Genomic DNA, 27,845 nt, shown 5'->3' on the forward strand with positions numbered 1-27,845 from the left:
GTTTTCTCAGCAAGGAGAAAATCACTATATCCTTCCTTTTTTTTCATACTGCCACTCTGCTGCCATGATGACCTTTTCCAAGTGGACTTGGTACTCTTAAGTTCAAAAACATTCAAAGAAGTCAGTCACTAAGACCATATAATTGAAATTCTGTTAGCTGATATTTATGGACCTTGGTCATTGGGCTACTATTCATCTTTCAGTCTTATCTCTATTGCTTAACATGTTTCAACGTATTACAATACTACAAGTGTCTGCTCTTCTAAAAGTTCTGCCCATTATTTTGTCCCTGCCTATCCAGCCTTTTTAATATGACTGGTAATATCTCAACCACTCTAGAGACAGCCCATTGGTTTCACCAGAGAAACAGATAAAAGGTTCCAGTTCAAGAAAATGGGGTGATAACCCTTTTTGGTAGAGTATATAAAGTACGGAGTATGGAGGGTGGACATAGAGAACCGGTATTACATCTTTAAGGATAAAAGTTAATTCTAGGGAAAATGTAAGTAAATGAGTCAGGATGTATTTCTGACACTATTGGAAAGAAAAGGAATGATGTCCTTATGACCATAGGGTGCCTAACAGGTTTTTTTTAAGACATAATGCAAGTTTTATTGGGGAACATGACTAAAGTGGGGGGTGAGTGATAGATCTCACTGGGTGCCTTCATGAGTGCAGGGCTCACCACTTATCAAAAGGACCACGATTTGGGAAGTGTTTGACTCCACAGCTATCAGAGATTAGGTGCTTCTCAGCTACCATCTCTTCAAACTGATCCGCATTAAACTTGGTAAAGTCCTACTTCTGGGAGATGTGGATCTTCTGATGACCAGGGAACTTGAACCTGGACCAGCGTAAGGCCTCAGTCACATGTTCTTTATTCTGAAGGTTGGTGCAGAGGGACCTGATTACCTGGCCAACGTGAATCCTGGCCACAGTGCCCTAGGATTTCCAAAAGTTACCCTGCGTACCTCTCAGGAGCCTGTCAGCCCAGCGCAGGACAACATCTTGTTGATGCAAATGACGTGGAAAGGATGCAATTATAATCGAATATGAAAGCCATCTTTGCTACAAATTTTTACCATGTACTTGTTGGCACAAATACAGGCAGCCTCCAGGGCTTCAGAGGAGAGCTTCTCATATTCATCTGACACCATGGGCCCACAAAGTGGGAACTCATCCAACTTTGCCTTCTGCCATCCCTGTTCAAAGATGTGGATCTTGGCATCAGGGACACCTCAACAAAAGCAAGACTTTGGATATGGCTTGTTCTTACAATACTGGTAACACTAGGTTGGGGGCAGGAGGGCAACCCATGGTGACACCAGAGTCTTCAGTGGCACGCAGGAGGAAAAGAGCAACAGACTGTTTTAATGTAAGAGCGTCTGTACAAAATAAAGGAACATAGGAAAGAAAGGCAAGTACACACAGTGAACTTTCAGACTGTGTATACTGGACTAAGCTAGCTGTGATGGGTTTAGTTCTCCTGCCTTGAGCTGATGAATGGTCCAAAACATACAGTAAACTTAAGCCAATTTACCTAATACTCATTATGTCAATGTGAACTTGTTATGAGACCTTTCTCAAATGCAAATGTAAGATCTGGCATGGGGGTGGTGAGTTCTGCACAACCTCCTAGTCCATGGAAAATATAGAGAAGTATGACATGTTTCCTCTGGCTTAGCTCATGCTTTTCTCTGTTGACCAAACTGCACATCAGAATCCTATCAATCCAACCTCTGTTTCTGGAAACCTTTTATTTTGTGCTTCTTTTTCAAGTCCTCACACACACACCCCTACCCTGACCCGCTTCCTAGCCTCCACAGTACTTTACTTCATCTCTCATATAGTGATTAACATGTTCCTTCTTCTGTTAATATTATCTTGCTTTCTGTTAATATTATCTTGCTTTGATTTCTCCCCTTCTTGGGGAAAGACTCTCATCTATTCAAGTCAGTTGAATAGATGACTAGGACAAGAATGGATTCTGGGCATGGAAACTATCCACTCATCATTAATACTTTGAACATTCTTATTTTCTAGACAGATGGAGTTCCCTGGCCTATTGCCCCTCAATAGTGGGTTCCTCCAGCCTGTGCCCACAGTCAGACTGTCTTATAGACTACTCTAAGCTCTAAGAAAGCATGAAATCTGTATTTCCTCACAGCTACTGCAAAGCACAAGTTAGTCGCTCTGTGGGACCCTTTGGAGGCATATCAGAGACCAGCTGTACAAGACCTGTCACCTTCTTGTCAGCAAAAGTTTTCTGTCAAGTAGTTGGCTATCACTTGAAGAGACAGCTGAAGTTACTCACAGTGGTTGGTCTCAAATCAGCGCTCACTGGCCTTGTCAGTAAAAGCCTCATCCTGCAGTGAAAACTGTGACTGATCATGTTTAGATATGTACATGGAGGTATTAGATTAGAAGAGAGAATGCACGAGATGGGAGTGTAAAAGAGGCCAAGTTCCAAAAGAAATCTTAATGAGAAGCAGTGAAGGCTTAAGGTTGGAAGCAGTGGGAAGCATCTTTTCCCAAAACCCAATTTATACTTCCCAACAAAACCCAGAAAGATGAGAGAGACAGAGAGAGAATGAGAGAGAGAATGAGAGAGAGAATCCAACAGCCTGTGTGTATGTACACATACACATGTGTGTGCAAATACAACCTACAGAGGACAAATACACCTTTTACTAGCACACTTTGGATAAAGTGAATAGCAACTGATCTCTTGTTAAGGTTTAGATATTTGTAAAGATTATTATAAAGAGCTCATTCTCAAAACAATGCCAAGTAAGGACAGAAACAAATATTCACTCAAAATAACTCAATTTTTAGAGATTAAAATGAAAAAAAAAACACAAACATCAATTGAATCAAACTTTTTGGTCTTTCTTTCCATTTACACTTCATTTAGGAAGAGACTTCTTGATCTCAGCACTGATACTCTTGGCTGCTCAATTCATTGCATGGGTGGGGGGTGGGCTAGCTTATGTGATAAGATGTGGATGGGCATCCTTGGCTTCTACCTCATAGATACCAAGAATCACTCCCCAATCTTCTTGGGACCAAATTAACCCCAATAGAGAACCTCTTATTTAAGGATTCTATTAAACACTACATTTAGTATTACTACATTATGACTGATTATTAATTAATCACAATATTCCCTGGGTTGGGACTAATGTTAGGATTCAACTTTTGATAGCTGTAGTTTGGATGTCTATTATTTTAATCAATGTCAACAAGTAACAAGTAAAAGACTCATTGCATTTACAATAATTATGTGGATGATGAGCATTTCTGCACTGTTGTGCCTAAACCTTAGGAGATACTACAGGATGCATAGAAGAGTGGTTTCCTTTCAAAGACTGTGATTGGATTCGGAAATACTAAGGGGCTGTAGGCATGGCTCAAGTGGTACAACACATCTGATTAGCAAACATGAGGCCCCGAGGTCAGATTCCAATAAAACACACCCCTTCCAGATATAATGAAACACATGGTCTGCATGATTTAGGGCTTTACTTTCTAGTCTGTATTTAAGTTTTTGCTGTTATAAAATGGACAATATATTATTTATGATTTAAGGAAGCTATGAGTATTTCATAAAATGTGACTATATTTATAAGGATAATTACATAATATGCTATATACTCAGTGAATGTTGCTTTACTCTAAGAACATACTTCTTTCTGATAGGGTCTTGATCTATTACTAGAAACAAGTTTAGCTGGATGTTGTGATACGTATCTGTAATGCCAGCACTTTGGAGACAAGAAGCAGGAGAATCAAGAATTCAAGGCTAGTGTGAGCTATGTAATGAGACACTCTCTCCAAAACAAAACAAAAAAGTCTAGGCTTCTTCTGTGGTAGTGATTAGTACAGTTCAGTAGAGGGTAATGATAACACTGCTTTGCCTGTATTGCTTTCTGTGTTTCATAGACTTAAATTGCATTTCTAGTTTCCACCATCTATTGGTTTTTATTACCTCTTCTAAGTATTTGTAGTATCCCAATAGTCTAGGAAGGTCTTTAGAATTAGAAACCGGAAGGGGAACATCAAAATCTGAGATAAAGTCCAAAGGGCAAACCGATCAAGAACAACCCCAATAAAACAACACATTGGAAATAAAATTTACAACTGGTGGGAAGGGATGGAGATTTGAAGCAGAAGAAAAGTATGGGAGAAATGATCAATGGGTAAAAACCTATGTCCTAGAAGTGTATTATTCTAATCCCTCTGTCCATCACCTTGACAATAAGATACCATTATAAAGAAGAGTATGGGTACATATTTAAATTATCATAAATTTCCACATAGGTACTTATATTGATGAGTTTGTAGTACATATACAGACGTGTGGAAATGGTTTTGCTCTCTTTACATTCCTAAATGAATAGAAAAGACATATGTTTTCCTAACTCACCAGCTTCCAAACCAACATTGACAAATTAATGCTAAAATCATTTTTGTTCAAATATTTCTGTAGGAATTCCAGTACTCATGTGAATTTGCAAACCAGGAAAAAGTTCTAGTGATGAAATATGCCCCAAATCAGAAATCTGCACATTTTCACACATTCACATTTTCATAAATGTGAGCAAGATTCTCACATGTGAAACTTCCTCTTCTGTAGTGAAATACTTCAAGTCTATTGATTACATAGGAAACCTAACTACTAATAAATATTTTTGGCAAGGTAGATCTTCCTAAAATATGCTTCAAAGGCTATTCCATCAAGCAATAGCAACATTGTAGATCAGAAATACCAAATCATCCATAAAATTATGGTAGTTGGTTGCATAAATATGAGTGGCAAGTGTTATAATAGTTGAAAATGAAGATACATCAGATATGGTTTCATGATCTAGTCTTGAATTACATCCAAAATTATAGATTAATCTTCTTTGAACATTTTAGCAATATAAGGAAAATTCTCAAATGATGCATGTATTCTTGTCTGATAAATGTCACATTCTCTGTACAAAACTATGGTATTTTCACTAAGTGAATATTGTACACCGAAACTAATAAAAGTTGGCAGATATTGTATGTACACTTGCAAGAATCTATTTTTTCCCTGCCACTGGCATTGGGGAAAAGTCACAGAGTACTTCTACAGATAAGAAGACACATTTAAAAATACGGAGATGCTTTAGAATCTTGTATCTTGAGAAATCATTGCAAAATTACCTGCTTTACAAACCCGAAAACTTTCCTACCCACTCTTCTGTTTGGAAAACTGAAGTTGATGGAAAATTTGTATCAAGGATCAATATTATTATACTTGTCTTATATATTTATTATATTTTACAGCAGTAATCAATGAAATGGAACATATTATTCCCATGGAAATATAACTATTTTGACGGGTCTACATACATTTAGAAATTAGGAAAAAGTCTTTTCTTCAGGTTTCTTTCTTCATCCAACAACATGGGCATGTTAATTAATGAGCAATTGCTCTGTCCATGGTATCCCTGAGAGACCAGCTTTTGGCTTGCATGCCCTTCAACCCACATTTTGTTTGCTTGACTGTTCTCCAGTTAGGCACAATTATTCATTAAGTACATTACTCAAGATACTTGACTCCCCATGACATCAGAAAAAAATGGACATCTTTCTATCTGCCTGGAAAATTCTCTGTAAATCCTGTCACATTCATTGCAAGACAGTCATATAACTTTTTCGTTCTAAGGAGAGACAGAATTCCAGATTCCATGATGGTGTCTCATTAATCCCAAATTTCTTTGTACATTGATAAATATCTGCTAACATTAAGTCATTCATGGAAGACTCTTGATAGTACATGCCACACTGGTAAGAATTTAGGTATATATAGAAAAGGAACAATCTCACACATTCTTTATCATATGGAAATACATTTGTATATGTGTTTGAGACTTTTGGATGAGAATTTTTGCTTATTGATTCTGAATCTTTGTATAAAATTCAATCAAAAAATGGTCCCTCATCATGAGTCAGTGAGTATTTTGAAGCACTTCTGACAAACACTATGCTTTAGAACATTCGATATTACACAGAAATGTTTTGAATGCTTCTCTTCTTGATTTTTTTGTTTATTTGTCTATTATGGGGTTTGTAATGTGGGAAAAAAGGAAGAAGTGAAAGACAGAAGAAGGAAGGAGGGATGTAAGGGAGGAAGAAGGATGAATGGAAGGAAGAGAGGGAAGAAGGAGGGAATGAAGGGGCAAGGGAGGAAAGAAGGCAGGAAAGAAGAGAAGAAGGCAGGGTGGGAGGAGAGAAGTCAGGAAGGAAGAAGGATGAATGGAGGGATGACAAAAGGAAGGAAGGAAGGAAGAAGGGAAAGGAAGAAGATATTAAGGGAGGGAGGAAACTGGAAAATAGGGAAGGAAAAATGAGAGTGTGGAAGGAAAGAATAAAGAAAGGAAGAGATGAAGAAGGGTAAGAAGAGGGGTAAGCTGGAAGTAAGGAAGAAGGGAAATAAGAAAGGAGGGAGGAATTGTGATCTCAGCACATTGTGGAGGAAGCTCTTTGGTTCATAGTCCTCAAAAGAACCTCTGGGCTGGGTTCTCTGAACTTACTTGATTTCCTTCCTGGGTTTTTCTGGACAAGTGGATGTCCAGTGAACAGGACCTCGGCGGGGTCTGGGGAGGGCGTCTAGTGCCTGGGAAATGCCTGTAATCCTGCCTTATATTTGTGGTGGGAAATTTAAAGGCTAAAGGATCACAAGTTTGACTCCAGGCTATTCTGCTTTACCAGTTCACAGCCAGCCAATGCTTGATCAAGCCCTGAACTCTGTGATCCAGCCCTGAGCCCTGTGCCAGAGGATAGGAGGGAATAAATTAACACAAATGACAAGGAGAGGGAAGGGGAAACAGAGGCTTCTGGTGATCATTGTTATTCAGTTATGTTCCCCACCATGTGTTCAGGGCTTTGCCTAATTTACCCCCAGTGACCCCAGGTGGGAGTCAGGAGCAGGGTGTAGAGATAGGGGGCAGCTCTCCCACTCCTTCTCATTCTGCTGTTCTCCCTCATATTCCTTTACCTCCATCAACACCAAGGTGGCCATGGACTCCACTGGATTACCATACTGGAAAGACAGCGCTATGCTGCCGTCAGATCGGCCATAGGAAGCCAGTGACAGCAGGAAGTCCTATGCCAGAACCAGGATACACTGAGCGGATGGAGAAAGGTGGGGGGCTGGAGTAGGGAGGGTAAGAGATACATGGCAGTCACAAGAATGGAACAAGATTTAGGCTTTGGATTCCATCACAGACAAGATTCTGTTTGTGATATCCTCTGGTGCAGAAAAGATTAGTTGGTTGACTGGTCGGGCAATGGGTTATTTGGTTGGTGGTTGGTTTGGTGGGTGGCTTGGTAGGTTGGTGAATTAGCCAGAGCAACTCTCTTTTCTCATTTGATAGTTCATATAAGAATCTTTATGAACTTGGTGTACAGGCTCATGTCAAAAAATGATACTCGGATCTCAAACTCCTTCACTGATATGATTTCATGTAAGAAGAACCAGTGCAAGTCTCCATGAATTTTTTTAATCAAACTTTGGAAAAACACATATACTCAGAATTTCTGCCTCTGTTTATGTAAATAATGTTTACTTATATGATGAATTTACACCAAAGGTGTAAAAGGATATTTGAAAACATCCCAAATGGTGGGTCATGACAGGTGTCTTCTTTACAAAACACAATAGAAGAAACTCTCTCCTATATCTCTAGAACTTACTGTAGCAGTGTTAAATTAGAAAAAAAAATTTTTTCTACCCACAATTATGTCAACCTCCAAATATTGTGAAGTTTTGGCTCATACTAAGAGCTATTTTACAATCAATACCCTACATACAGAAAGATACAATGAATCTCTCCATGTTATCAGTTTATAACCATGGTCTGAAATCTAAAGGATTGAAGCTGAATTCAGGTCATATGATAATAGAATGGATGACAATATATTAAAATGTAACCTTTAAGAATGTCAGGAACTTGCATTTTCCCCATTAGGCAATGGTGAGTGAAAAGAAATCAACTCCAAAGTTAGTGAAATCTGGCAAATACAGTTTAAAATAATTGTCCAACACAAAACATCTTGCCCATGCACTGCTCTAAAAATACACATTTAACTTCAACTGTCATGATTTCCATGACATTCTGCAAAGATTTCAGAAGAAATAGAAAAGTCTCTCCATGGCATTATTTCTCACATACTCTTTCATGCCATTTACAACATTTTCAACATTTTTCTTAAAAAAGATACCCAAATGTATTCAGAAAGTAATCAGTTAATATGGTATCAACATTTTCTACTGAAAAATTACCTTTCTACATTTCCCCAGATGGTATGGGAACGTGCACAACCTAAGATTGTAATTTTTATCATAGGAACAACGCAATAACCTTTGAGGATCCACAGATTCCTCTGAAAAGGAAAAAAATGTATTGGTGAAAAATCAATTTACTGTGGAAAATACCTTAGCTGTTATTCACTTTAAGACCTAGAGAATACCTTAGGAATCCCTATTAGGAGAATGAAGGTTGAAAATATAACAAAGTATTGTGGAAATTACCTTCTGATATACTCTCACTTCCCTTTAGATAGTTCTTACATTTTTTTTAAAATACACATTCTAGTTAAACAATTACTGTTTCAGTCAATTGGCATTGTTACCCTGTGTTATCTTCTGAGAGTATACAACCATGGAGAGCTCATGATTTACTTGCATTTTTCCAATTTAATCAAGAAAAAGCCTAAAATTTATTTGCTTTATTATATGTCAATCTGGCCTATAAAATCTCAAAGTTATAATTATCATCATATCTAAAATTTCAGAGTCCATAAAGAGTAATGCTATCTACCCTTCTTTGTCTGCTCCTGTGAATATAAGTTCTGTGATTCAAAAAATGAAGAAAATAAGTGAACTCAACCAGGTAAATAATTTCTTAAAATATGTTTATGTTCTTCCATTGTGACAGGCAGTTAAATGTCAGAGAAAAATCATGATTAAACATTTCAAAATCAGATGACCTAAATGAAATTATTTCTTTAGTGAAATGAAAAGCAAATAGGTAGAATATATTTACCTCTAAATCATTTTGTAACTAGACACAAATGAACTGAAATACACTGATTTCTCTGTCTATTTCACAGATTAGTATAACTTTTAGTTAACAATAGAAATACATAACTTTTGAATGCAACACAATCCATTATTTTCAGGCATTTGTTTTCTCCATCATAGGCGACCAGCAAAGGAAAATATGTCATGACAACTTCTGAGCAAATTTGGAAAAGGTTTTTTAAATTATGGATCTCTGAATTAGCGAATTTCATACAACCTTTTAAAATATCAAACACCTGTTAAAAATATACAATCATTTGAAGGAGGATCCACCATTCTTCTACATCTATCTTGATCAGTAGGAAGAATCATTCAGATAACTGCTTTGTAGAGAAGATATGTACTACAAAGCAAAGGAATCATTAGGAATCATGAGAGTCAAAGTTTGTGATTTAGACTGTTGTTCAATAAATAGTAAATTTCAGTAGAACAATGTCTAGTTGACCACGAAGGAAAGCCAGAAGACATTTAAACATAGGACCCACAAAGATTTGATGGGAATAGAAATAAATTTCAAGATCGCCAGAATGGAAAGTGCTATTTTCGCAAGTGTGGTGAAGTAAAGTATTTTGATTCTTTTATATATTGAACAATAGTGCTCACTTGGAGAAAATTTTAGTAAGTAAACCTTGAATGTTATGTGTAGAAAGGACACAAGCCATTAATAGGAAAATGTCCCAGTGAGGTACAAGATCCAAATACATACCATATATATGTAAGATATGGAAGAAGGAAATGAGGGCAAGTAACTGCTACTTGTCTCCTAAAGTTAACTGGATCATCAATCAAGTTCAGTATCCCTTCCTCCCCATGATGTAAGATATCCCATATATATATATATATATATATATATATATATATATATATATATATATATATATATATATATACATATATATACATATATATATGTATATATATGTATGTATTTATATATATATAAATATACTTCTGTGTAGAGTCTTCTCTGGGTGGGGCCATGGTTACTGTGATGCAGCCAATTATCCTTATTTCTTTTTAACAAACTGAGGAAATTCAGCCCTCCTTCCCTATATGAAAAGAGAAAAGCCTACTGCCAACTTGGAACCAGGAGACATCTCATTTTCTCTTATACGAATGTTGGATTATAATTCTGTGGGAAAGAAATGTATGAGTTCTCAGTAGTCAAATACTGTGAATTAATTTCCCACACTGTCCATATACGTGTGTGTGTGTGTGTGTGTGTGTGTGTGTGTGTGTGTGTGTGTATGTTTGTGTGTGGTATGTGTTTTTTTATTTTCTTATATTTTATTTTATTTGTGAACATACTGTACAGAGGGGTTACAATTACATGGGCAGGATAATGCATACATTTCTTACCAAGCATTGCAGCCTCCTCCTTTGTTTATGCCACATCCCTTCCATGCCTCCCCCCTCCCCCTCAGTCCCAATCCTCCCCCCCCCCCCACACCGACGTTGTAAAGCTCGTTTTGGACATGACAACTTGTACTTCTCATTGTTGCAACAGGTCCACCTGTATCCTTAAACGACTTGTTTTTCCCCCATCTCCTCCACAAGTTATACTGACATCAAATATAGTGAAAGCAGGGGTTATACTGCGGGGGAGGGACATACAAAGCAAAAAAGAAATAATCTTATAAATGCATTAGAAACACATACATGAAAGAAAAAATAGTTAAAATACATATCTAAGGGTTCATTTTCCTAACATCACATTATCTGACCTTTTCCTCTTGATTCATACATATACTAGATATTGCAAATAAGGGAAACCATGGGGCCTATGTTTCTTTGGCCCGGCTTACTTCGCTTAATATAATTTTTCCAAGGCTATCCATTTCCTAACAAATGGGGCAATGTCATTCTTAATGATAGAGACATAGAATTCCATTGTGTATATACACCACATTTTCTTGATCCATTCATCTATTGAGGGGCATCTGGGTTGGTTCCATATCTTAGCTATGGTAAATAATGCTGCAATAAACATAGTTGTGCTGGTAGCTTTAGTGTGGTCTTATTTGTAAACATTTGGGTAAATGCCCAAAAGTGGGATTGCTGGGTATAGGGGAGTTCTATGTGGAGTCTTTTGAGGAACCTCCATACTGCTTTCCAAAGTGGTTGAACCAGTTTACATTCCCACCAACAATGAAGTAAGGTTCCCTTCTGTCCACATCCCCTCCAGCATCTGTTGTTGTTAGAGTTCTTGGTATTTGCCATTCTAACTGGAGTGAGGTGGTATCTCAATGTTGTTTTGATTTGCATTACTTATATGGCTAGGGATGTTGAGCATTTCTTCATGTGTCTACTGGCCATCCTTCTTTCCTCTTCAGAGAAGTTTCCCTGTAAGTCTTTCGCCCACTTGTTTATTGGGCAGATGTTTCTTTGAGGATTTGTTGTTGGGGGATTTAAGTTTTTGAGTTCCAAGTATATTTTAGATATGAGACCCTTGTCCTTTATATGGCTAGTAAATATCTTCTCCCAATCTGTGGGCTTTCTATTGATGTCGCTAGCTATGTCCTTTGCCATGCAGAGGCTCTCCAACTTCATGCAATCCCATTTGTCCAACCTTTCTTTGATTTGTTGTGTTTCTGGGTCTCTATTCAGAAAATTTCGGCCTGAGCCAAGGAGACCTAGGGTTTCTCCTATTCCATCCTGTAATGTTTTCAGAGTGTCTGCTTTGACTTCGAGGTCTTTGATCCATTTGGAGTTGATTCTGGTGCAGGGTGATATATAAGGATCTAGCTTTAGTTTTCTACAAGTAGTTAACCAATTTTGCCAGCACCATTTATTGAAGAGGCTTTGTTCCATTCTATTGTTTTAGCTCCCTTATCGAAGATTAGATGGCTATAGGTCTGTAGGTTCATTTCTGGGTTTTCAATTCTATTCCATTGGTCCTGAGGTCTGTTCCTGTGCCAGAACCAAGCTGTTTTGATTCCTATGGCTTTATAGTAGAGTTGGAAATTTGGTATTGATATTCCTCCGGCAGTGTTCTTTCCGTTGAGGAGCGTTTTTGCTATTCGGGGTCTTTTATTGTTCCATATGAATTTTTGGATTGCCTCTTCTATTTCCTTGAAGAATGAGCTTGGAATTTTGATAGGTATCGCGTTGAATTTGTAGATAGGCTTGGGAAGTATTGCCATTTTCACGATGTTAATCTTTGCAATCCAGGAGCATGGGAGGTTTGCCATTTTTTAAGTTATGTGTTGATTTCCTTTTTCAAGATTTTAAAGTGTTCATCATAGAGGACCTTCACTTCTTTGGTTAAGTTAATTCCTAGGTATTTTATTTTTTGTGGGGCTATTACAAATGGAGTTGCTTTCCTAATTTCAGCCACACTTTTCTCATTGATGGCATACAGAAAGGCCATTGATTTTTGGGGGTTAATTTTATACCCTGCTACTTTGCCAAAGTTTTGAATCAGCTTGAGTAATTTGGGAGTGGAGTCTATGGGATTCTTTAAATACAAGATAATGTCGTCTGCAAAGAGGGAGAGTTTTAATTCTTCTTTCCCTATTTGGATCCCCTTTATGTCTGCATCTTGTCTTATTGCTGTAGCTAGGCATTCTAATACTAGATTGAAGAGAAGTGGAGAGAGTGGACATCCTTGTCTTGTTCCTGAGTTAAGAGGAAATGGCTTTAGTTTTTCACCATTAAGTATAATGCTGGCTGTAGGTTTGTCATATACAGCCTTTATTGTATTGAGGAATGTTCCATGGATTCCTAATTTTCCAAAACCTTCATCATAAAGGAGTGTTGTATCTTGTGGAATGATTTTTCTGCATCTATTGAGATAACCATGTGGTTCTTATTCTTGCTCCTGTTGATGTGATGAATAATATTAATTGATTTGCGTATATTGAACCAGCTTTGCATCCCTGAAATGAATCCTGTTTGATCATGGTGTATGATTTTTTGGCTGAATTGTTGAAGTCGGTTGGCCAATATTTTTTTGAGAAGTTTTGCATCAATGTGCATCAAAGAAATGGGTCTATAATTCTCTTTCTTTGATGGGTCCCTGCCTGGTTTTGGGTTGGGGGTTATGATGGCTTAATAGAATGTGTTCGGTAGTGAACTTTCTCTTTCAATTTCATTGAAGAGTTGGAGGAGTATTGGTGTGAGCTCTGCTTTGAAGGCCTTGTAGAATTCCGCTGTAAAACCATTTGGTCGTGGACTTTTCTTAGCTGGAAGGTCTCTTATTGCTGTTTCTATTTCAACGCTTGATATGGGCCTGTTAAGCTGGTTTAAGTCATCTTGGTTGAGTTTTGGCATGTCAATATTTGCTAGGAAAAGGTCCATTTCTGTCAAGTTCTCTAACTTATTAGCAAAAAGTTTTGAGAAGTATTCCCTCATAATGTTTTGAATCTTGGTTGTTTCCGTGGTGATGTTTCCATTCACGTCTCTGAGTTTATTTATTTGGGTGTGTTCTCTTCTTTTTCTGATAAGATTTTCTAAGAATCTGTCAATTTTTTTCATTTTTTCGAAGAACCAACTCTTTGTTTTGTTGATTCTTTCTATAGTTTTTTTGGATTCTAATTCATTTAATTCTGATTTAATTTTAATTATTTCTTTACATCTACTGGATTGGGGTTTATCTTGCTGCTCCTTTTCAAGGAGGTTCAGATGTCTCATTAAATTGTTGGTTTCAGATCTCTCCAATTTGTTGATGTAGGAGCTCAGAGCTATAAACTTGCCTCTGAGTACTGCTTTTGCTGTGTCCCAGAGGAGCTGGTAATTTGTGTGTTCATTTTTGTTGAATAGCATGAACATTTGAATTTCCTTTCTAATCTCTTCCATGACCCACTCGGGATTCAGAAGTGTGTTGTTCAGCCTCCATGTGATACCAGACTTTCTTTGGTGGCTTTTGGTGTTGAGTTCTAATTTTATTGCCTTGTGGTCAGAGAGAATGCAAGGTATAACTTCAATGTTTCTGAATTTAGACAAGCTTGCTTTGTGGCCTGAAATGTGGTCTATTTTAGAAAACGTTCCATGTGCTGCTGAGAAAAACGTGTATTCTGATGCTGCTGGGTGAAATGTTCAGTAGATATCTGTTAAATCTAGTTGATCTATGCAGCTGTTTAGATCTGCGGTTTCTCTGTTGAGTTTTTGCCAAGTTGATCTATCTAGTGGTGAGAGTGGTGTGTTAAAATCCCCAACAATTAATGTCTTCGGAGTTATATGGGATTTGAGGGAAAGTAGTGTTTCTTGGATAAATCTGGTTGCTCCATTGTTTGGCGAGTAGATATTTAGAATTGTAATATCCTCCTGAAAGAGAGATCCCTTAATTAGTATGTAGCGACCTTCTTTATCTCTTCTTACGAGTTTTAATTTGAAGTCTATTTTATCTGATATTAGGATTGCAACTCCCACCTGTTTATGGGGGCCGTTTGATTGGTAGCTTTTCTTCCAACATTTAACATTGAAAATGTGTTTGTTTTTACAGGCAAGATGTGACTCCTGCAGGCAGCAGATAGAAGGGTCTTGTTTTTTAATCCAACTAGACAGTCTATGTCGCTTAATTGGAGAGTTCAGTCCGTTAACGTTAAGAGATAGGACTGAGAGGTATTTGGGATTTCCTGCCATGTTATCCACCTTCTTGGGGGTTGTGAAAACTGGGTTTTTCTTATGGTTCTTGGATTCTCAGTTTGGGTGCAGTTTCTTGACCTTTATTGTGGTCTTGTGGGTTTTCTATGTGTAGGACATCTTTAAGAATCTTTTGTAGGGCTGGTTTGGTGGAGATGTATTGTTTCAATTTTCCTTTGCTCTGGAAGGTTTTTATTTGGCCTTCAGTTATGAAGGAGAGTTTAGCTGGGTTTAGTATTCTTGGTTGATAGTTGTTTGTTTTTAGGGCATGGCATACATCATTCCAGGCTCTTCTTGCTTTGTCTCTGCTGAGAAATCTGAGGTGATTCTAATTGGTTTCCCTTTATAGGTGATTAATCTTTTCTCCTTGATAGCTTTAAGGATCTTTTCCTTGGTCTGAGTTGATCGTGTGTGGATTATAATGTGACGGGGGGATGTCCTATTCTGGTCTGGTCTGTTTGGAGTTCTAAAAGCTTCTTGTATCTGAATAGGCCAATCTTTTGCATGTTTGGGAAGTTCTCTGCTAGGATCCTGTTAAACAAATTTACTAGGCCATTAACTTCTGTTTCTAGGTGCTCCTCTACACACATTATCATTAGATTAGGCCTTCTGATGGTGTCTTCCAAGTGTTGGATAGATCTATCATATTTCTTTGACTTGTCTTGGATGTTTGTATGTTCTTTCTCTATAATATCTAGGCTGTCTTCAATCCCTGAGATTCGATCTTCTGCATGGTCTAACCTGCTGTCAAGACTTTCTACTTTGATTTTTATCTTTTCCTTCTAATTGGTCAGCTTTGATGGCTTCAAGTTCTTTGTTGAAGCTTTGTTTTAGATCTTGTATGAACTTCTTTACTTCCTTAATTTGATGTTCAGTTTTTATTCTCAGATTACTTAGTTGATTGGTTATGATTTCCTTGGACTCCCATTCCTTCTGTTGGGTTCCATTCAGCATTCTCTTTGTGGTCTTCCTGACTTCCTTCAGCTCTTTGTTAATGGATTCCATGAATGCCTTTAGTGATCTTTGTGTATTTTCTTCCTGCTCTCTCAATTCCTGTATTACTCTTTGATAAGCTTCCTCCCATTCGTGGAATTCCTGTAGTTCTCTTTGAGTGTTCTCAGCCTGTTCACGCCATTCCTCCCTTTCTCTTTGAGTATTCTCAAGCTGCTCATGCAAATCCTGTATCAGCTTTTGAGTAGCTTCCTCACGCTTATGATATTCCTCTATAAACTTTTGGAATGCCTCCTCTCTCTCCCTATCACGCTCATACAGAGACCTTTGTATGCTTTCAATCTTTTGATTTATCATGTTTGCCAGCAGTGTTTGTAGAGCTATTTGGGAATTCTCCTCTGGATTATTCATTATCTGTTCTGTCCCCTGATTATCGGGATTGGGAATTGAGATTCCCGGATTTGCCATTTTTCTTGTGTGTTTCCAGCTTACTCTGCCCATTTGCGATGAAAATAGCACCAGTTTTGTGCTAGAACACTATCTTAAGGCAAGCATCAACCCAAGTCTGAATTTGCACAGTCAGTGGTCTACAGATACAATCTAGTTCAACAGATATATCTATTCAACATCAAACAACTATAAGTTAATGGGCTACGAACTGCAAAGAAGAATTTGGAAGACCAGAAATTATTAGGGTTAGGGAGAGATATGGGTAAAAAATAGGAATAGATTGATGTGGGGAGGCTCAGGGGGAGTTAACTAAGTCTTAATCTCAAACCAGGAAATAGGTTGGGTAGGATGAAAGTAGAGGGAGAGAGAAAAAGAAAAAAAAAAGAAAGGGAATGGGAAAAGAAAAGAGACCAGAAAAAATAGAAAGGTAGAAATTAATAAAATTATGTAGAATCAATAACAATCTATTTAGATAAGAACATGAATTTATTGAGAGAAGGAGAGGGACATAAAGGAGATGTGAAAAACTTAAAAATAAAAATCCTTAAAATATTATATAGGTATAAAGAGGTAGTACTGCTATTAAGGAATTTAAGTCTTAGAGGTTTTGACTTGAGTAATAAATTTGTGGATTAAGTGTGTACACAATGGGGGATAGGGTCTAATAGTCAACTACGGGTTTATCTGAGGGTGTGCAGGACAAGAATTAAGTCACATAAAGAAGATTGAAAGAGAGGAGAAGGTGAACAGGATAATAAAGGAAGAAGGAAAAGATGAGAAGTTCAGTAGAGCTAAAGAAAAAACAAAAATATAATTGAAAAAGAGAAAAAAAAAAGAGAAAGAAGACCAAAAAAGAAAGCAAAAACGCACTCTCCCGTATCCCCAAAATAAAATTATAAGAGGAAAAGAAAGTTTCTAGAAAACGATTTTTTTATCAAAAAAGGCAAAGATTAAAGATTGAAAAACGTTTTAGAAAAGAAAAAAAAATTTTTTATAAGGTAACAAAAGTAAAAACTAAAAAAAAAAAAAGAAGACGAAGAAGAGAAAAAACAAACAAACAAAAAACAAAACAAAACAAAAAAAAAACTTCTTTGATTTTTTTTGGGGAGTAGTGGGAAAAATCCTGTATCTCCCTTGTGTCCATAACCAGCCTCTTGTTGGGGTCTCTGGTCTGCTTATGGTCTTGTGGCTTGGTTGGTTTCTTAAGTCAGTTTGTTCGAACAGGCAGTAAAATGCTCTGCTTTACCCAGGATTTGGTGATCCTCCTCCCAGGCTAGTTCATTGGGAGACATATCTGCATTGAGTATCACAAAAGAGGGGGATGCAGTGATGAGGCTAGGTTGTGGTAGCTTTTCCGGGGCTGGTTTGTTAAAAACTCACACAGCCCAGCCTGAAGCCATTCTCAGGGTTTCTGTTTACTGATTTTCAATTGCTTGTTGAGGCTGCTAGAGGGAGGGGCAGCCTCTGGCTCTGATTACTCAGTGAAGAAACCCACTCCTCGGCCTGGAGCCGGAGCTGGTTGACATTTCCCTGGGTGGAGCTGAGTCTGGCAGGTCACCCCACCATTAAGTTCTTGTGACCTGCTAAATGACTCGTTTTATTCCAAGGCCTGAGCTGGAGCTAGAAGCTCCTCTGCGCTTTGTCAGTATCCAAGATGGAGATCACCGGTGCTGGGGGGGGGGGAGGGGTGGCCTTCCCTCCTCTGCTCCCTGAGAAGGAGTGAAGATATCGGGCTTCTACTCACGCCGAGTCTTAGTTCCTGGGTTGTCTCTGGTTTGCGAACTGCAGGATGAAAATGTCTGCTCCTTGTCAGTTCTTGCTGGTGTTGAGTAGAATCCGCTCACCTGCTGCATCTGGCTCCTTAGTCCTGGACTCTCTGTTGCTCAGGTATGGCGGCTGTGCTCACCCGCCACTGCCACAGCTGCCGCCGCGGTGGCAGCTGCTGGCGAGGGCTCAGAAGTGTCTCCTTGCCTGGGTTTCCTTCTCTGGCCTATGTCTCTGTCCTGTGATGGCACACTTGGTGTAATTACCTGACTTAGGACTGTTCACTGGAACTCTAAAACTGCTTTCTATGTGAGAGCTTACTTAGACTCCAGTTTCTCCTCCACCATCTTCCTCACGTCCTGGTGTGTGTGTTTTAAAGACACTGTACAGAGGGTAAAGTTACATGAGCAAGATAATGAGTCCATTTCCAATCGACCATTGTTACCCTTATTGATTTTCCTGTACCATGCCTTTCCTCCCCCACCAACCCACCCAACTCATGCATCCCCCATCTAATGATGTAAAATTCGTTTTCCACATAGTGTTTTGTTCCTTTCATTGCTACAATTTGTCAATCTGTATCCTTATTTAAGCATTTTTTCCCTTCCCCTCCCCGAATTAGAGTAGTTTATATATAAGATTCAGGACACCAACATAAAATACAATGAGAACAGGGGTTATACCATGGGGAAGAAACATAAAAAGAAACAAAAAAATTACATGGTACACTATAAATACATTAGGAACACAAGCAAGAAAGAAACAATATATTTTGTGTCCCTGTCTATTCACTTAATATCATCTTATATGGTTGCATGTACATTTGGCCTTTTCTGCTTGTCCTACACATGTACTACTTATTGCAAATAAGGGAAACCACATGACCTATGTTTCTTTGGGCCTGGCTTACTTCGGTTAATATTTTTTTCAGATCTATTCATTCTCTAAAAAATGGGGCAATGTCATTCTTTCTGATGGAGGCATAGAATTCCATTATGTATGTATATACCATATTTTCTTGATCCATTCATCTACTGAGGGGCATCTGGGTTGGTTCCATATCTTACCTGTGATAAAAAATGCTGCAATAAACATAGTTGTGCTGGTAGCCTCAATACAGCCTTGTTTGTGATCGTTTTTGTAAATGTCCAAAAGTGGGATTGTGAATCCTTTGGGAACTCTACGTGGGGTTTTTTCAGGAAAGTCCATTCTGCTTTCCAAAGTGGTTGAACAAATTTTCACTCCCACCAACAATGCAGTAAGGTTCCCTTCTGGCCACATCCCCTCCAGCACCTGTTGTTATTAGAGTTCTTGATTACAGCCATTCTAACTGTGGTGAGGTGGTATCTCAATGTTGTTTAGATTTGCATTTCTTTTATGGCTATAATGGTTGAACATTTCTTCATGTGTCTATTGGCTATCCTTCTTTCCTCTTCAGAGAAGTTTCTCTTTAAGTCTTTAGTCCACTCATTTTATTGGGCAGTTGTTTCTTTGAGGATTTGTTGTTGGGGATTTAATTTTTTGTGTTCCAGGTATATTTTAGACATGAGACCCTTGTCAGTTGAGATTTTCTCCCAATCTGTGGGCTTTCTATTGATCTTGCTAGCTTTGTCCTTTGCCATGCAGAATCTCCACAGATACATGAAATCACATTTGTCCAACCTTTATTTGATTTTTTGTGTTTCTGGTTCTCTATTAAGAAAATTCCAGCCTGTGCCATGGAGACCTAGGATTTCTCATATTCCTTCATGTAATGTTTTCAGTGGGTCTGCTTTGAGTCCGAGGTATTTGATCAATTTAGAGTTAATTCTGGTGCAGGGTGATATGTAATGATCTAGCTTTAGTTTTCTACAAGTAGTTAACTAAGTTTGCCAGCACCATTTACCGAAGAGGCTGCCTTTCTTCCACTCTATTTTTCTTAGCTCACTATAGGTCTGTGGGTTCATTTCTAGGTTTTCATTACTAATCCACTGGTCTTCAGGTCTGTTCTTGTGCCAATACCAAACTGTTTTGTTTACTATGGCTTTGGAGTAGAGTTTAAATTTGGTATTGATATTCATCCAGCACTGTTCTTTCTGTTAAGGATCATTTTTGCTATTTAGGGTGTCTTATTGTTCCATACGAATTTTTGGATTGCTTCTTCTATTTCATTGAAGAATGAGATTGGAATATTGATAGTTATCTCATTGAATTTGTAGAGAGCCTTTGGAATATTGCCATTTTAATGATATTGATCCTTCCAATCCAGGAGCATGGGAGGTTTTTCCACTTCCTAAGTTTTTCTTGGATTTCCTTTTTCAGGTTTTTATAGTTTTCATCATAGAGGTTCTTCACTTCTAAAGATAACACCTATGTACTTTATTTTTTGTGGAGCTATTACAAAAGTGTTGCTTTCCTGATTTCAGCTTTACTTTTATCGTTGTTGTCATACAGAAAAGCCATTGATTTTTGAGTGTTAATTTTATAACCTGCCACTTCCCGAAAGTTTTGAATTAGCTCATATAATTTGGGAGTGGAGTCCATGGGATTCTTTAAATACAAGATCATGTCATCTGCAAAGAGAGAGAGTTTTACTTCATCTTGTCCTATTTGGATCCCCTTTATGTTTGCATTGAATTGTCAATACATGCATGAAGATATATACAGCATCAATGGCAAAATAGAAAGCCAATAACTCCAGTAGAAACCCAATGATTTCTGCTTAGCATTAGCATGAATTTTTATAAATTAAAAGAAATAGCAAGAAAATATAGGATTCTCTTAAGGCTTTAGGACACTGGTATTGTGAAACATCTTTTAGATTGTTGTGATAATTGTCTTTGAATTTTAGTAAGATATTTGTTCAAAGCAATGCAGTTATTTGCATATGATGGGTGATAGTTATTCCACCCTCACAGTGGATTTTTTGTGAGTACAAATTCATTTGCGTATTTGATGTATCTTTTCAATTTTATATAATTGATATTGATACAGTTTCTTTTAAAGTTGTATTGTATTATTCTCTCTGTTGATATATTCTGGTATCCTTGAATGTGACTATGAAATATTCAAAAGCCTCATGTGGAAGAAAAGATTCAATTTAACTAATAATCATACTTAGATATTGGATTGGTCATGTAGTAAGTGAATTATGGTTAACCTACAAGATTTTTAAGAAGGAAAAAATGGAATTCCTTTAATTAATATCAAATTTGTCTGCAAATTTCAAACCGTTTTCATCAAAAAAGTAATTTAAATCAAAACTCCTATGATACTACTATTTACTCCATTTTCAAAAGAACATATTAAGAAAAGAAATCATATCACAAGCTGGGAATCGTAGTATGAATGTAAACAAGTTTCAAATACCTTGGAAAGCTCTATGCAGTTTATTCAAATATTAAAAAGAGAGCTCCTCCTTTATCCAGCAATCCATCCATTTCCATTTACCCAAAAGTCTACATCCAAGGATACAATTCAATACCAACATGAGTATGATCATTGTGTCATTATTTACCATAGCTAGGATAAAACCACCCTGTTAGATCAATACATTTTTCCATATTACCTATAACCACATCATGAAATGTTTACATCTTGTATTTTGAATAAAACTCTATGAGGCTAAATGGAATGGAGTAGATAATTCCAATGAGCAAGTTGTTAATGCTGGAGTTTTTCAGCTTTTTCCTCCTTAAAAAATCTATTCTTACTGGGCACTGGTTTCTCAAACTTGTAATCTTGGCTACTCAGGAGGCTGAGATCTTAGGATCACTGATGAAGGCCAGACTGGGCAGGAAAGTCCGTGAGACTGTCATCTCCAATAATCCACTAGAAAACTAGTTATTGTTGTGGCTCAATCAGGAGAGAATCGACTTGAGCTGAAGAGTGTAGGGACAATGCCCAAGAGTTGACAAAAAAAATCTATGCTTCAAGTCAACATATAAAAAGAATTATACCAATTGTCACATACTTCATTAAGATTTCACAACCTAATTTCTGATGAGAACATGTTAGCCATAGACACACACACACACACACACACACACACACACACATACACAATTAACTCGCCAAAACTAAGAATGAATGGATGATGTGGCTTGTTACTAAAACCAAGTTACTTAACCAGAAAAGAATCCCACTTTGAAGAGCTGTTCATTCACATTTTCCTGTGCTTTGAATTATTTGCCCAAAACTTATTCAATTCGGAAAAAAACTAATTGTATATGAAAATTGAAAAAAAAAAGATAAAACACCACACATGTTAATTCCATTTCCAATTTAGATGTAGTACAATTGGGCATTGTCTAGAAGCCATAGAATCGTGTTTTATTCCAAAATCAATGTAATTTGATGCTGAAATTTAGAACTTTTCTCTTTGAAAGTACTTGGATTTAGGTCGTGGCCTAATTTCAGACTATGTCTAGTGAAATTTGTCATTGCAGATTAGAATTACAAAAAATAGTTGCCTTCTCTCACCATTTTATACATTAGAATGTTAATGTACACAATAATTTAGTTTGATAATTATCATACCACAGCTACAGTGATCTTTCTTCATGGACCACATACATCTATAGAAAATTTCAATGAGTTATCAAATATCCCAATTCTTTATCTTATACTATATGCAGTATACACAAAATGAAGCATCCTCATTGCAGACAAAACTAAAGGAAAACAATGAAATGGAATTACCATATAGCAAAGTATGCTGACTTTTCATTGATTTAATTGTCAATTGCTAACATTAAAATATGCATACAAAGCTGAAATGGATGATTATGATAAAGTCAGAAATATCTCTAGATGTTTGTGACTTCAACCAGTAATTATCATTATCTGTATACTTACAAATAAATTCATATACATTCATAGTAAATTCACTAGAGTTAATTGAGAAAATGAAAAAAAGCTTCCACTGATTGCATTTACGATATACTAATTTATTTCATTTGCAGTTCAGGCAATGAGAAACAAACACTTTAAAATCATGAGTACATTTTCAAATGGATTAGCAAATGAATCCAATTCATGTATTTGTAAAATTATCTGAAATGCATTTCTATAGTTTGGAAATGAGAAACAACAATATTCACGGGTAGATTGAAAGATATCCGAAAATTGGAAATGACAGTGATGAATATCATCAAGTAATTATGTCCTCTGAAGACCTTATACATTGATGAAAACTTGCTAATTGCCAAGCAAGAAAATGAAGAATAATCATGAGATGCTGTCTTTCCCAATAAGAAGCAGGGATTTGTCCATGTAATATGTGTTCATAATGTAATGCTTACATTGTTTATATGATATAGTTGCACTGAGAATCTGTATGTCACATAATAAAACTGAAAATAGTATATTTCTTTATTATTATTAATAACTTTTTTATAATGAAAATACTTTACAGGGGGTTACAATTACATGGGCACGGTAATGAGTACATTTCTTATCAAGCATTGTTGCCTCTTCTTTGTTTTTTCCCTACAATCCCTGCACTCCCACCTCCCCCGCCCCTGCCAAAGTTGTAAAGTTTGTTTTTCGACATATCATCTTGTACATTTCATTGTTGCAATGGGTCCACCTATATACCTAAAACCAATTTGTTTTTTCCCTCCTCCCCGCCAAATTATACCAACATCAAATATAATGAAAACAGAGGTTATATATCGTGGGAGGAGGGACATAAAAAGCAACAAAAAATCACCTAGCAAATACGTTAGAAACAATAGCAAGCAAGAAAAACCATTTGAGTACTTGTTTTGGGGTTCATTTCCCCTAACATCAACTTATCTGAGTGTTTATTATAAATAAGGGAAATCATGGGACTTATGTTTCTTTGGGCCTGAGTTACTTCACTTAATATAAATCCTCCTAGAACAAATCCTCAAAGAAACAACTACAAAATAAATAATTGGGCTAAAGACTTTAAGAGAAACTTCTCTGAAGAGGAAAGAAGGATGGCCAGTAGACACATGAAGAAATGCTCCACCTCTCTAGCCATAAAATAAATGCAAATCAAAACAACATTGAGATGCAACCTCACCCCAGTTAGAATGGCTATAATTAAGAACACTAACAAGAAGAGATGCTGGAGGAAATGTGGCCAGAAGGGAACCCTACTGCATTGTTGGTGGGAGTGTAAAGTTGTTCAACCACTTTGCAAAGTAGTATGGAGGTTCCTCACAACATTCCACATAGTGCTCCCCTATGACCCAGCACTTCCACTTTTGAGCATTTACCCAAGACCACACTAAAAGTACCAACACAACTCTGTTTATTGAAGCATTATTTACCATAGCTAAGCTATGGAACCAACCCAGATGCCCCTCAGTAGATGAATGGATCAAGAAAATGTGGTATATACATACACAATGGAATTCTATGCCTCCATCAGAAAGAATGGGAAGACTTGGAAAAAAATATATTTCTTTTAGGTGATCATTTTCATGTGCAAGTTTGGTCATTCAATGCAATTATTTTATCATTTGTATGGTAAAACAGTGAAATATGTAATTTGAAATTAATTCTTTTCAAATTTTAAAATTTTTATTGTAAAAATAATGTACAGAGGGGTAACAGTTAAGTGAGTGAAGTATGAGTACATTTCCTGGCGTATTGTTACCTCCTCCTTTGTTTTTCCCCTACCATTCCTTCCCCACCTCTCTACTTTCTCCCTCCCAAGTTTTAAGTTTCATTTTCAAAAGAGTGCCTTGTATACTTCATTGTTACAATGGGTCAAACTGTGTCCTCGTTTCAGCATTTTGTCATATACCTTCACCCTACAAATTAGAAAAAATGTATGTACAAGATGCAGGGCACCAATGTCAAATACTGTGAAAACAGTTTATACAGTGGGGAAAGAACATTCAAAAGAATCAAAAAAATCACACAGTACATTTTAGATACTTTTTAAACAATAGCAAGAAAGAAAAGAGTAGTTGTGTGTGAAGACTCAGGGTCTATGTTGAAGGGGCAGAATGATGCAGGCTCCAGCCTCAGGATTATCTGAAGACTGTGTTTACGCATTAGGAAAGCGGCATGCCAGTCTAGAGAGGGAAAATGTTGTCTCTCCCTATCTCAAAACACATGTCACAGACTCCTGGTAGCTGAGGAAGTAGCTCTTCTGCTTGCTTAAACATAGATGAACAGTTAGTCAAGCATTTTCCTGAGATTAGAGAAGTGGTTTGAGCTTGCTCTAAAATAGTTTAGATAATAATATACCAAGACATTGTCTCATAGGTGAAGTAAAAATGTGTCTGTTGAAATTTTTGTGTCAATGTCTTCTGACCAAATATTGGCAAAGATTATGCTTGCTTGTCTTTAAATACCCACTAAGAATAAAGCACAGCATGCAGTGGCAATTGCTGTTTGCACTCTGAATCCCCTGTGTCCTGGTGATTTAGTGACCTTTACCTAGGGACCCCAACGCACTAGACATTGACAGTTGTGTCCTAGTCTTGGGGTTCATTTCACTTATCTTTTTATATGGTTATATGTGCATAGCTTTTGATCTTTTCTGCTTGTCCTTGACGTATATTAGTCATTGCAAATGTTTCTATGGGCCTGGCTTACTTCACTTAATATAATTTTTGCAATACTTTCAAATTTCTAACAAATGGGGGCAATGTGATCCTTTCTGATGTAGGCATAGAATTCATATATCTATATATTGCATCTACATCTATCTATCTATCTATCTATATCTCACATGAATCGATCAGGAATTTGTGGTATATATATTTACATATATACATTTATATGCAATGGAATATGTTGCCTTTTCGAAATTTTATTTAACCCATATTTCTTTAATTCTATTGTTAAAGGCATTGATCACAGAAAACACAAAATGTTTCTACAAGTGCTTCTGTATTCACATTTCATCTTGAGCATGAATTGAATGAGTACATTTAAACTGTTGAAGATTTTAAAATGAAGGAATATGTCAATATCCCCTCTTGAAAATAGAAATTGAAACAAGAACGCCAAGAATATTAGATCTACTTTTATGTTAAAAACTTCTGGTAATAAATAATGATTATCATCCCATATATACTTTTTTTCTTCAGTTTTAGAGTCCAAATTGAATCCAATATATTGCTTGTAGTTAGGAAGGAAGAAGTTTATTTTGAATAGTATACTATATGATCATTGTATATGGTTTGCTTATTTTTTGTTGTCATACTTCTGAAAACTTGCTCATATTTTGAATGTTTAACCAGTATCATACCATTTATCCAAATCTTAGTATGCTCTTCCTCCTGGCCTAAAAGGAATTACATTAGAGTTTCTTAAGAATGATTAGAAGGATAAATGTGGAGATAATGAGGAATACTGAATGTTAAAAAATAGTAATTTTTACAGCCTGGAGGAAATGCTATTGGGAAATATGTTTCATTAGATATAAAATTGTCTGTAGAATATTTGTCTAGCCTTTTAACAAAGAGGTAAATTATAGCACAATTTTACAGTTAAATTTGTTCTTGTAATGCATTGGTGAACAATGAAAAACACTGGCTTTTAAAATAATCTTACTTCTATAAATGAATACATTTCAATTCAAAAAAAAAATCCTACATTATCTTCAACAATTTTGTGAACATGGCTATTGGTTTTAGCTCTTCATATGTCTGAAAATTTCCATGTCCCTAAATCATTGATATCTGGGTTTCCTCTTCAGGTGGAAGCAACATGAAATTTGCATGAAAGTCTCTAATGCAAATGTCTTTGGAAATGATGGGAAATTTCTTCAGTGTTGTTTCAATATCAGACAGTGCCTCCCCCACCATTTTATACTTGACTTTCATTCTTGGGCCACAACATTCCTACTTCTAAATGTAATAGCCTTTGAAGCATATTTTCAGAGGATATACCTTGCCAAATTATTTATTAACGGTTAGAATTCTTATCACCAGAGTTGAAGTATTTGTCTACAGAAGAGGAATTTTGACATGTGAGAAGCTTGCTCACATTTTTGATAGGTGTGGAAATATGAGAGTTTCTGATTATGGGAATATTTGATCAACAGGATTTCTCCTGATTTGTAATTTCAAATTTGGATTGCTACAGAAATGTTTGGAAAAAATGATTTCAACATTAATTTGTAAATGATTGCTTGAAATTTGGAAACATAGAGTAAACTGTCATTTCTATTCATGTTGGGTTATAAAGAGAAAAGAACTATTTCCACATGTCTGTATATGGACTGCAAACCTAACGACATGAGTATCTACATGTAAATTTATGAGAGTTGAGAAGAGTGTAGGTATCATTACTCTTCTTTTAAAATCAATCTTATTGTCAAGGTGATGTATAGAGGGATCAGACTTTCATATGTAAGACAGTAAGTACTTTTCTGGTCGTATGTTCATACCCACTCCTTATTTTCTCACATTTTTCTTGTGTTTCAATGCATCCTCTCCCACCAGGTATAAAGTTTCCTCCCAATAAGTTTTGTGAAAGTTGCAGGAAAATGGCGGAGGAGAAGCTGGAGGCTAAACAAGCTCTAGCATAGAAAGCAGTTTTAGTGTTGCAGTGAACAGTCCTAAGCCAGAGAATCACATCAAACGTGACATCACAGGACAGAGAGTTAGGCCAGAGAAGGAAAATCCAGGCAAGGAGACAGATCTGAGCACTTGCCAGCAGCCACGGCTGCTGTAGCCACAATACCTGCAACACAGAGAGTCCGGGATGAAGGCGCCAGACACATGGGTGAGTAGATTCTACTCAACACCAGCAAGAACTAACAAGGAGCAGACATCTTCATCCTGCAGTTCACAGACCAGAGATGACCCAGGAACCAACAAGTTTTCTGTTGGATTTGTTCTCCCTTTGTCATTTCTCTCAGTTTTTGTTGTTCCCTTCCCCTTTCCTAATTTGGATTATTGTACATGTATTTCACAGGGTAATAAAATCAAATACAATTGACAACATTGGATAAAACATAGAAAATTAATGTATACAGCAAGTTAAAAAATAGTTTCATATAGTA

General features: G+C 36.7%; 1 pseudogene; it reads right to left on the reverse strand.

Moving 5' to 3' along the window:
• Positions 1-595: 595 nt before the first annotated feature.
• Positions 596-27,563, reverse strand: LOC122102573 (annotated as a pseudogene).
• Positions 27,564-27,845: the final 282 nt, after the last annotated feature.

This window comes from Dipodomys spectabilis, unplaced genomic scaffold (genome assembly GCF_019054845.1).
Source record: "Dipodomys spectabilis isolate Male_0828 unplaced genomic scaffold, ASM1905484v1 ptg000801l, whole genome shotgun sequence".
In the NCBI taxonomy this organism is placed as follows: Eukaryota; Metazoa; Chordata; class Mammalia; order Rodentia; family Heteromyidae; genus Dipodomys; species Dipodomys spectabilis.